The sequence below is a fragment of the Homalodisca vitripennis genome, unplaced genomic scaffold (assembly GCF_021130785.1).
Source record: "Homalodisca vitripennis isolate AUS2020 unplaced genomic scaffold, UT_GWSS_2.1 ScUCBcl_634;HRSCAF=3072, whole genome shotgun sequence".
NCBI classification, from domain to species: Eukaryota; Metazoa; Arthropoda; class Insecta; order Hemiptera; family Cicadellidae; genus Homalodisca; species Homalodisca vitripennis.
The window spans coordinates 56,371-68,247 of NW_025776751.1; the positions used below are offsets into that span (position 1 = coordinate 56,371).

Sequence of the window (11,877 nt, forward strand, 5' to 3'; positions counted from 1 at the left end):
GCTCGCTAATCTCGTAGTGTTGTAGCTTAGCTTAGTTCCCGACAAGTGTATCCAAGGACATTCCCTTTATGCGACCGGAATGTTCCCAGGGTACACAAAATCTTCAGCTTCCAACGCATTGCTCGCTAATCTCGTAGTGTTGTAGCTTAGCTTAGTTCCCGACAAGTGTATCCAAGGACATTCCCTTTATGCGACCGGAATGTTCCCAGGGTACACAAAATCTTCAGCTTCCAACGCATTGCTCGCTAATCTCGTAGTGTTGTAGCTTAGCTTAGTTCCCGACAAGTGTATCCAAGGACATTCCCTTTATGCGACCGGAATGTTCCCAGGGTACACAAAATCTTCAGCTTCCAACGCATTGCTCGCTAATCTCGTAGTGTTGTAGCTTAGCTTAGTTCCCGACAAGTGTATCCAAGGACATGCCCTTTATGCGACCGGAATGTTCCCAGGGTACACAAAATCTTCAGCTTCCAACGCATTGCTCGCTAATCTCGTAGTGTTGTAGCTTAGCTTAGTTCCCGACAAGTGTATCCAAGGACATTCCCTTTATGCGACCGGAATGTTCCCAGGGTACACAAAATCTTCAGCTTCCAACGCATTGCTCGCTAATCTCGTAGTGTTGTAGCTTAGCTTAGTTCCCGACAAGTGTATCCAAGGACATTCCCTTTATGCGACCGGAATGTTCCCAGGGTACACAAAATCTTCAGCTTCCAACGCATTGCTCGCTAATCTCGTAGTGTTGTAGCTTAGCTTAGTTCCCGACAAGTGTATCCAAGGACATGCCCTTTATGCGACCGGAATGTTCCCAGGGTACACAAAATCTTCAGCTTCCAACGCATTGCTCGCTAATCTCGTAGTGTTGTAGCTTAGCTTAGTTCCCGACAAGTGTATCCAAGGACATTCCCTTTATGCGACCGGAATGTTCCCAGGGTACACAAAATCTTCAGCTTCCAACGCATTGCTCGCTAATCTCGTAGTGTTGTAGCTTAGCTTAGTTCCCGACAAGTGTATCCAAGGACATTCCCTTTATGCGACCGGAATGTTCCCAGGGTACACAAAATCTTCAGCTTCCAACGCATTGCTCGCTAATCTCGTAGTGTTGTAGCTTAGCTTAGTTCCCGACAAGTGTATCCAAGGACATGCCCTTTATGCGACCGGAATGTTCCCAGGGTACACAAAATCTTCAGCTTCCAACGCATTGCTCGCTAATCTCGTAGTGTTGTAGCTTAGCTTAGTTCCCGACAAGTGTATCCAAGGACATTCCCTTTATGCGACCGGAATGTTCCCAGGGTACACAAAATCTTCAGCTTCCAACGCATTGCTCGCTAATCTCGTAGTGTTGTAGCTTAGCTTAGTTCAGCTTTCCGGACCTCACTGGCCAAACACAAGTCTGCAGTATGTGCAACCTAACTTTTCACTTGGGGTATGCACAGTTTGTCTGACTATAACTCACAATGAAAACAAAATTTGTTTAAAAACCTGAATTAAAATTACATTAAAAAATAAACATAAATGTAAAGATGAAACATAATTTTGTAACTATTTGACAGCACGGCTCACGTTAAAAAAAGCTTTAAATAAAGTAATGAGGAGATTAAGAAAGATGGAGATATTTGAAATACCTTTATGAGAACTATTTCGTGGTCGCTTTATGGATTTCCTAAGTGGTAATAATCTAAATGGATAATCATGTTATGTGTAATCTTAAAGTTATCACGTAGAAGTTTATATAACCAAAAATTTCGTTTGAAATTAGTCACATCAGAAAATATTTATATAAAATAAAAAAAATAAGTCTTATACGTAAAAATTCAATTTTTCAAAAGATTAAAAATATTTCTATTTGTTTTAATATTTCAGGCGTTTTATTGAGTGCTTGCGTAAATTATACGGGATGAACAAGTGTTGAAAACTAGTGTCATTCCTTAAGAAATATGTTGTAATGTTTAATTTAACTCACTAAAAAGTGTAATAATAAGTATTAATTAATTCGTGCGGGAAAACCATGACCACATATTTACTTATGAATATGACAAGTTCTTTCAGTTGTTTGTTCATAAACATATAAATTTAAGGTGATGTTAGGTCGTGCTTTATACAGTGTCAAAAACGTCCAACACAATAACAGCTACAAGTAACATTAAACAGTAGACTTAAACATTATTTTTAAAGTACAGTATAATATTTGCTTAGTACGGTTTTCGAGTAAGTTATAGAATAATATTTTTGGAATTGTACTTCGAGTGCCAAAAATGGTTTGTTACCAGTTCAAGAGGTACATATTAGGTTGTACCTACATTCTTTATTTGTTTAATTGATTGCTTGTAAAATACCAATTTTGTTTCACAACTTTAAGTCAACTGTGAGATTAAACGTGAAATACTGATTCTTGGCTTTTAAGAATATTTGAAGTGAAGATGCTTAAAAAATTGAGCTGGAGGTTGTTATTTGTCCACACCACAACACTCCACGTCATTTCACATCACACCGTATCGCAATAACTTCCCTACGCTACTCCACACCTACGCAAAACTGTTCCTTGTCACACCACGCCACAACACGCCACACTACGATAGTCCACGCCATACCATACTACGCTAAACCATTCCCTGAAACACCACGTCAAACACGCTACACTACGCTATTCCATGTCATTGCATACTACGCAAAACCCTTTCCTTGTCACAACACGCCACACTACGCTATTCCACGCCATACCATACTACGCTAAACTATTCCCTGAAACACCACGTCAAACACGCTACACTACGCTATTCCACGTCATTGCATACTACGCAAAGCCTTTCCTTGTCACAACACACCACACTACGCTATTCCACGCCATACCATACTACGCTAAACTATTCCCTGAAACACCACGTCAAACACGCTACACTACGCTATTCCACGTCATAGCATACTACGCAAAGCCTTTCCTTGTCACAACACGCCACACTACGCTATTCCACACTATACCATACTACGCTAAACTATTCCCTGACACACCACGTCAAACACGCTACACTACGCTATTCCACGTCATAGCATACTACGCAAAGCCTTTCCTTGTCACAACACACCACACTACGCTATTCCACGCCATACCATACTACGCTAAACTATTCCCTGACACACCACGTCAAACACGCTACACTACGCTATTCCACGTCATAGCATACTATGCAAAGCCTTTCCTTGTCACAAAACGCCACACTACGCTACTCCACGCTATACCATACTAAGCAAAACTATTCCCTTACAAACCACGTCACAACACGCCACACTACGCTAGTCCACGCCATACCATACTACGCTAACTATTCCCTTGACACACCACGTCAAACACGCTACACTACGCTATTCCACGTTATACCATACTACGAAAAATTTTCTTTGTCACACCACGTCACACTAAGATTCTTTATGCCAGTGCCACACCAAGCAACGCCTTTTTTCTGTTCGTACAATAAAATGCTTTAAGAAGATATAACTCGTTGTAATGAGTTTCTCGAATACCCAACAGTTCCTTCCTAACGACATTAAAACGTTTTTGGTGATGAGGGCGTAAGGTTAGGAACGGATTGAGCACTGAATATAAAGCACCATTGTATAATGATTGTGGATGACATCAGACGTTCTTATCCTTGTCAGGACTCATAACTGTGAATAATCACGTGTTCTGGACCCACCTGAATAGTTAATGCGAATAATTTATACTGGTCCGAATAAATTAAGTTTTCATGTTTCGAAAATTATTACTTCTCAAATGTATTCCAGACGTGTGGGACCGCTTAGGAGATAATACCCATTATACCTTCTCTTCGCAATTAAAAGGATTGTTTCCATTACAAATAAACGAAAAAGAAGTCTCAACGAGGTCGTTTGTTCAAGACGGGTCGATATAAACGAGTGGTTGGCAATACTTCAAAAATAATGGAGAGTGTAATATGGGTTATCATTGTTCTTGGTCAAACCGTGAGTTACATACATTATATTATGTTTTTATAGGTAAGAAATCAGTTGGTAAATGGGCTGTTAGATCACGTAACATAATTATAAATAAGAGATCATTGCGCAGTAATAAATATAACACCAAGCCAGCGTCCGTTTACCTAATTACAATTCAAATTATCAGCTAGCTATAAGATCGTGACCTTTAGTGAAGTTGGCTATTTCCATAAGTAAAAGTCTTTTTTACACAAACTGTTGTAATTTAATTGAGTAATGCATTTTTAGAATCATCTGTACGAATATTATCTTTACAATAAAAGCCAACTGAAATGAAATGAAATATGCCTTTATTACAACTGATGGTAACTAAATTATAATTTAAAGAGCTTTAACTGATAAATAAATTGAAAATCCACGGACTAAACTCGTATTTACAAGCAAAAACGCAAATACTTTTTATTTCATATTTTAACTTCCACCAAATATTACAAATGCTTCGAAATGCCTTGGAGAAACAACATGCGTCTTGAACACCAAGTTGTGCGTAATGACAATGAGCTATTGTTGTAGGAGTTTATTTAAGTAAAGGAACAATTTGTAAATCATGTTGTCAAATTTGAAATCCAAATAGGTGATTTGAATTGATTAGTAAATATTAAACGTTACGTCTGCGAATCTCGTAGTATGTCGAATCTGTTTATAAACTGTAATCTACAATTGAACTAGAGCGAAGACCACGTGGAAGACCTATCGGCAAGGCGGTTTAATCAAGGTAAAGAGGTATTCAACTGTCCTGCAGGTGCATACTTATAAATGTTCAATCTATTGGAATTCTGTTCATCAAATATCTGTTTTAAATATGAATTTAAAGTAAACGTATTACTCTACTTTGAAATGTATTGTAGTGTGTCAAATAAATTAAAAACAAGAAATCTTCAAATATCAAAGATTACGTGGAAGACCTAGCGTCAAGGCAATTTAATCAGGTAAAGAGGTATTCCATTATCCAGCAGTTGCACACTTATACATTTTCAGTCTATTGACATTCTGTTTCAAACATCTATTTTAAATAATTATTAAAAGTAAACGTAGTGCTCTGTATTGAAATGTATTTTAGTGTGCCGAATCTATCTATAAACCGGAATCTACAATTGCACAGAGCAAAGACCACGTGGGCGGGCCAGACGGCGGTGTTGTCGGAGACACGCCCCCTGGCTCCGGCCATGTCTTGATTAATGATGTGGCGTAAAGAGTATAGAAAATTAGCATCGCCTTTTGGCAAACATCTTTGTGTAGAGAAACTCGTTCAGAACTCATCATTCTTGTGCCGCCTTGTACACGGAAGGCCCATGCTGGGTATGCTAATTTTGCAATTGAATAGTAAGTATACATGTACCTCGATGTTTTCCCAAATAATAATACATAGATTGAAGAGTGATAAGTTGACCACTTAAAGCAATGGCTATAATCTGCTTTCGTGAATGTTTCAAATTGATTTATTCCATGATATGTTAACGATGTATTTGATATTTCGCCTCTTCAAAACTCTTGCTAAGGGCCATTCCTACGCTTCATTGAATTTACGAGAGAAAAACGAAATATCACTCTTCTTAGTAATTGAATAGCTGCTTAAAGTTTGATTTTCTTAAAAATTTTTTTAGAATTTACAAATACATTTTATTCCATACCATGTAGTCTATCGCGTCATATGTCTATCCCTCTTGGGAAGCTAAGCACTATCTTAGTTGTTCCATTAAAGTTATTTTTGGCGATGGATGATTTGAAAGAATACCGGGACTTCGGACATTAGCCATTGTTGCAATTTACAACAACAGTACGATACGTTTCGCAGATTAATATCTTTCAAATCCTTCTCTTTAGATGTAAAAGAAACTTAAGACATAACATTGTTAAGCATACATCAAAAAAAAAATGCATTGGGTAATTTTTAGTGAAGCCGTAGGCCTGTCTCTCTACATGATATTCGAGAACGAACTTACCTATAAACTGAAGATTCTGTATGAAGCTTGATTTTATATATAGGCACAATGAGTGTGATGAACGTGCATTGTCACTCCATGGGATTCGGCTGGGCGTTTGGAAACAGTTTCACATTGGCCTCATGATTATAATAGAAAAATAACGTAGAATAAACGAATGTGTTAACAAACAGACTGTTATGATATCAAATCTTAATATTTGACATAGTAGACCTAGCACATAATAGTATAGCAATGTGATCTACATTAATGAGCAAAAATGTATCGTGAGTCAAAATACCGAGGATGACTAGATCTGAATACTAAATTTTTTGTTACAGATAGACTTGAAATGTTGCATGCAACCTCGGACAATCCTGTTACGCAACGTGGTGTGGTGTACTATATCTTGTCAATAATCATGATAACAATATTTTTGTCCTTTTGAAGTTTACGGTTGTCAAATCTGACTTTAGCGGGTTTCCTTGAGGAAAAGCGAAATGTTTATGTAACTTTAGTATGCACTTGGTATTTTCATACGGTATTTTCTCTTACAACTTCAATCTCCTCCACGTATATTATCTGCATAATCTAAAAACGGCATAAAATCCACAAATTTGAAGAAAAGAGAAATGCTGATGAACGCGTATTGTGAGAAAACACATGATATTTTATAACCTATTTCCCCTTGCTAATTTACTTTCCTCCAAATAAAATGAATACAATAAAATAATATGGTAATAAAAGCTGACTTTGAGATTTTTGTGGGAATTTCCGTTTTGGAGTTCCCCGAAATGAAGGAAAGCGAAAAACAAAATTTATCAGTAGTTATAAAGAATAAAAGTATTATTCCACACTAAGGGTAAATTAACAGATCCGCCTATCAAAAATACCAAGCTCATGTATTATGTTACATAAATAAAATATTTGATTTGCAAAAAAAGAAACGATTTTGATTCGATCTTCACAAGTTATTAATGAACTATTTCTTCAAGTATGACAACAAGAAAACGCGCTTTGCTTAAACAGCAACACTCGCTGTAGGAATGCTGATATGGGTTTAGTAAAATGTTGTAAATAGTTATCATCGGTGAACTAGTTAGACAAAGTCGTCTATAAGGACCTTTATATAGTTAGGGGAAGCTGATTTAACGTTTAGGTTTAGCCTTACGGTTGGTTTTAAATCTACCAAGTTATGAAAAATATGATTTTAGGAAAAACAAATGTTATATTGTTAACCCTTCTGTTACCCCATATCATACCGACACGTATTAAAATTAGCTCTGCTTAACTTAAAGTATTTATTCTAATGAAGTGCTTCGTTTTACAGATTAACGTAAGCCTATCTTTAATAAATGTTTCGTAACCCATAATAATTTATTCACATGTATATAAAGCCGCTTGGTAGTTAATTAATTTATTACCATTTATTTACAGCCCGTTTGTAAAAAATCCAATTTAAAGTCTATAAATGACATTATTTTGTTCTAGAGCTTAAAAATAAGTATATTTCGACAGTTTCAGCCAGTAAATTATGTCGCAAGGCATTGATAACAGTAATGTTTATATCACTGGGGTTTGTATCTTTAAGTGTAAAACCAACCAAATACGTACAAAAACATTTTGCAGCTTTTCAAAAAAGTATCAACATTAGAAGATCATACACTAAAACATTATTAAAATGTTATTGTTAATTTCATTTCTTAGGTATTTACTTTTTAAAAACTTTAAAAATTTAATGTATTACAATTATTTGGTTTTTTCTGAAATTCGTTCCAATTATTGGCACCATAATGGCTCGGATATACACACAGGCTTACTTGCCCATGTAGACGCTGATTTCCCTAAAGGGAATTCCTTTTAGAGAAATTAGCGTCTAAATATATATATATACACATTTAGTCTTTTTATGTTTAAGATATAATGAACACTTTCTTTATTTTTATGTAGGACATAAATTTATTTTAATTTATATTATTTGGAAATAAATATCTATTCATTCATTCACGCCAAACGTTAGTAACCTTTCTTGGATGACATTTGTTAATAAATAAATGTAATATTGTGTTCTAATACAATATAAATATATATCATCCCATTACATTAAGAAATGTGGTGTTTATGTTTTTATTCTCTATTCCATATTGGTAGGTTAAAGAGAAACTGACCTGCGAACTGAGGACGGCCGGCCGAGTGGGACGAGCGAGACGGTCACTGGCGAACTCCGCGCTACACACTGGCAGACTGTGAATCCCTAACTCCGCCTCGCCAGTCGCTGTCAGGAGGTAGTAGTCGTTGAGGCCAGGTGATCCACTTTGCCAAGAGTTTTGATGCAATACCCCAACCCAGCCTCATTAATCACTTTATTCCTAATCACGATGTTTTAGAGACAGACAAGACGAAACCCAAGAATTATATTGCAGGATCCTCAGTCCAATCTGTTTCACAATTCATTCATATTCATATTCATTCATGTTGGGTTTTAGTGCAACACCATCAGAAAGCTCAAACCTGGAGATTTTAGACAAATGGTGTCATCGGTTATAGCTTCTAGCCATAGTGTTAGAATACTCCAACCCGCCTATCCAAACTATAGATATCAATTTAGAAGGTAGTTGACACAGGTCGTCATTTGCTATGGCTACTAGAGTTAGCCTCCAAACTGCAATACCAATACCTTGAACAATAGTCAGGAGGTAATATAGACACGTCAAATCATTCACTATGCTACTATAATGACATGATCCTCCAGCTCGCCTCACCAATCTCTTGAATACTAGTTATGAGGTAATATAGACAAGACAAGCCAAGCCATTATAGTGATAGGATCCTCCAGCCCGCCTCACCAATCTCTTGAATACTAGTCAGGAGGTAACATATGTCAAATCATTCATTAGGCTACTATAATAACAGGACCCTTCAGCTCGCCTCACCAATCTCATAATACTAGTCAGGAGGTAATATAGACGGGTCAAATCATTCACTAGGCTTCTATAGTGACAGAATCCTCCAGGCCGCCTCAAAATCCAATTACATACATTTCAAGTCATTTGCTGTGGCTACTAGTTATATATCGCCTCTCTAATCTATATATTTCTAGTCAGAAGGTAGTACAGACATGTCGTCATTCACTACGGCAACTAGTTATTGTGACAGGATCCTTCAGCCTGCAAATAGAAATCTCTTGAGTACTAGTCAAGAGCAATTACAGACAAGTAAAGTTACTCGGTATAACCATTAATCAAATAATACTGAGATAATCCACAAGCCTGCTCATCTAACACTTGACCCCTAGTTAGGAGGGAATAGCGATAGGCATCCTCTATGACTTTTTTTGTTCATGAATTAAATACGTATTGGGTGAAATGTATAGTGGACTACCAGTTTAAAAAGCACTGTATATAATACACGCTCTCACTGCAATTTAATAAACTACTCATTTCAGAAATCCCGTAAAAGCCAAAAAAGTATAATTGAACTGAACTCATTGAGTAATCCTCTAACTAACTTTACCACCAATGCAATTACCACTTTGCTGTTCAAAACCCACAGTTGTTGGCGGTGTAACGCTGTGAAACACTGGCCACACTCAAACCTCTAATTATAAGTTTAACGCTGTCCTGTTACTAACATGGTTGTTAATCTGTGAAATTTATAATACGACAAAGTGTGGAGTTTTGCTCTACACATCGACCATTCAATATCTCTCAATTTCAATAGAATACACTGTAGTACCGCTTTTATACAACATTCTATCTATTTCTCTATCGGTGGCAGTTGCAAGACCTGTACTCTCATGCACTCTTTTGCTAGTTGTTCATATCATAGTTTATAAATCTGTAGAATAGTATTTGTTGAGTTAATGTATTGCACGCTTTTACGATTAAATTCTAGCCAACATATACAGGGTGTTACATAACGGGCGAAAATTTCAATGGAATATATTGTTATTCGTAAACGGTTTGAAACAGAACTCTCTCTCCCTCTTTCTATATATATATATATATATATATATATATATATATATATATATATATATATATATATATATATATATATATATATATATATATAAGTAGATATGAATATGCCGGTTCTAGACCACTTTTGGGACAGACAGAAAATCAATGTAAAATACTGTCCATTGAACCATAAACAAATCTAATAAAATCTAACAGGAAAGCACGAATGTTAAATAACCGAATCTTTAGCTGTTTTACTGTTCAATGTTTGCTTCTACATTTATAAGCTGTTTTAATGAAAAAATCAAAAAATCTTAATAAAAAATCTTTATTCTACAAAGTTAATTGTAACACAGTCTTTATCTTTTATAGTCTTCTTTCCAGTAACAACCAAGTGTAATTTTTCATTTTTGTTTAATTCTTTAATCTTTTTCTCATCCAAAACAGTCAAAAATCTGTTCGGCAAGTGTACTTTACAATCTTCCAACTCGGCAATTATTGTAAACCCGAATTTATCTTTCATTTTCTCCAAATTCAAGATTCTATGTTTCTTCCTTTCTTCCAATTCATTTAACTTCTTATACTCTTTAAACTTACATTCTCCAATATCATTTAACTCCTTCAAGAACTCCATTTAAATAGAAAAAATTTAAAGACGGAAAAAAAATGAAATTCGCTAACCTTCACTCGAGAAGTCGGGGAGAATGTGAGTAAAACCGCATTCTTTTCAAGAGGTTCTTCGTTTAATTTCTCCAAATGTACTATAAAATCATCGAGGATTTCTGGTTCAAAATCATAAACAAATTCAACATCCAGATAATGAAAAAATACAGGTAATATCTTTTCATAATAAACGTGTGTATCGATACCTACAAACCTAATGTATTCTTTGAAAAGGAAAATAATTTTCCAAGAGATAAGTAAAAATTTTTATTCTGTTTTCTAAATTCTGTAACAAATTTTGTTTGCTTCTTGTCTCCATATTGCAATTTTGTAAGCAGGTTATTCAAATGTGTTAATTTATTTCGAAATTTCTTAGGTTTAGGTCTTTCTAACAAAATTAAATTACAACCTCTACAAACTAAATATCTTTTATCGATAATTTCTCCTCTATTAGAACACTTGTAACAGTTGGCATTATACTCTTCCATTTAAACAAAAAGATTTTTTTATAAATGGAGATTATGGAACTAAGTCTGCCGAGATATAAATTTTTCAGCGCAAATGTTTGTGTTTACATTTCTACAACAGAGATAAATAGAAATAATTTCATTCTATTGTACAACTATTTAGGATATTTTGTCTATGATTACAAAGATTATTACGGGAGAAATCGGGATTTTTCAGTGGCGAAAGAGTATATTTTTGAAGTTTTAGAAGGAATGAAAGAGAATAATATGAACATCATCAATTATTGTTAAAGACATACAAAATGAGTGTTGTTAGTGTGCGTGTTTTTGCGATATCTACTTAACTTCTAAGAAATTGGGAATGGGAGAAGAAGAAAGGTATCATATATTTTATTTCAATCAACTGTAGATTTGTGACGTCTGCTGTGAGCGTTTGTACCACTAACGCTTGACCTCGAATCTCATTTTATTGAAACATGTGAGAGGCGTTTGTGTCACTAACGCTTGACCTTGCTTTGCACACGCCGTGTGTGGTACAAGGACAGTAGTGACACCAAACAATGACCTTGCTTTTCTCACGCCGTGTGAGACAATGAAATCACTGTAAAAACACTTAATTCTGTATTACAAATGAACACTTTACATCACTATTTTCACACAATGTTTTATCACAGTTTAGAATGTCTACACAAATTCACAATCTTCTTGTAACGTCTTTCTTCGAGTCCCAAATATAAAAGTAACTTATAAAATATAATAACACTATGAATGGCAACGCCCAGTGGAACACTTCACTTCACTTTTAACAAGAAACACAGAACATCACACAATCTTCTTACTTCATATAAAGTCTAT

The 11,877-nt window shown here is 35.4% G+C and overlaps 1 protein-coding gene across 1 annotated transcript in view; it reads right to left on the reverse strand.

The window, feature by feature from the left end:
• LOC124370890 (cysteine-rich secretory protein 2-like) overlaps nt 1-8,177 on the reverse strand; it is a 40,875-nt gene extending 32,698 nt beyond the window's left edge. The window contains exon 1 of the mRNA XM_046829195.1: nt 8,099-8,177. The gene's annotated coding sequence lies outside the window, so the exon portion shown is untranslated. The remainder of the gene's footprint in view (nt 1-8,098) is intronic.
• Between the last annotated feature and the right edge of the window lie 3,700 nt (nt 8,178-11,877).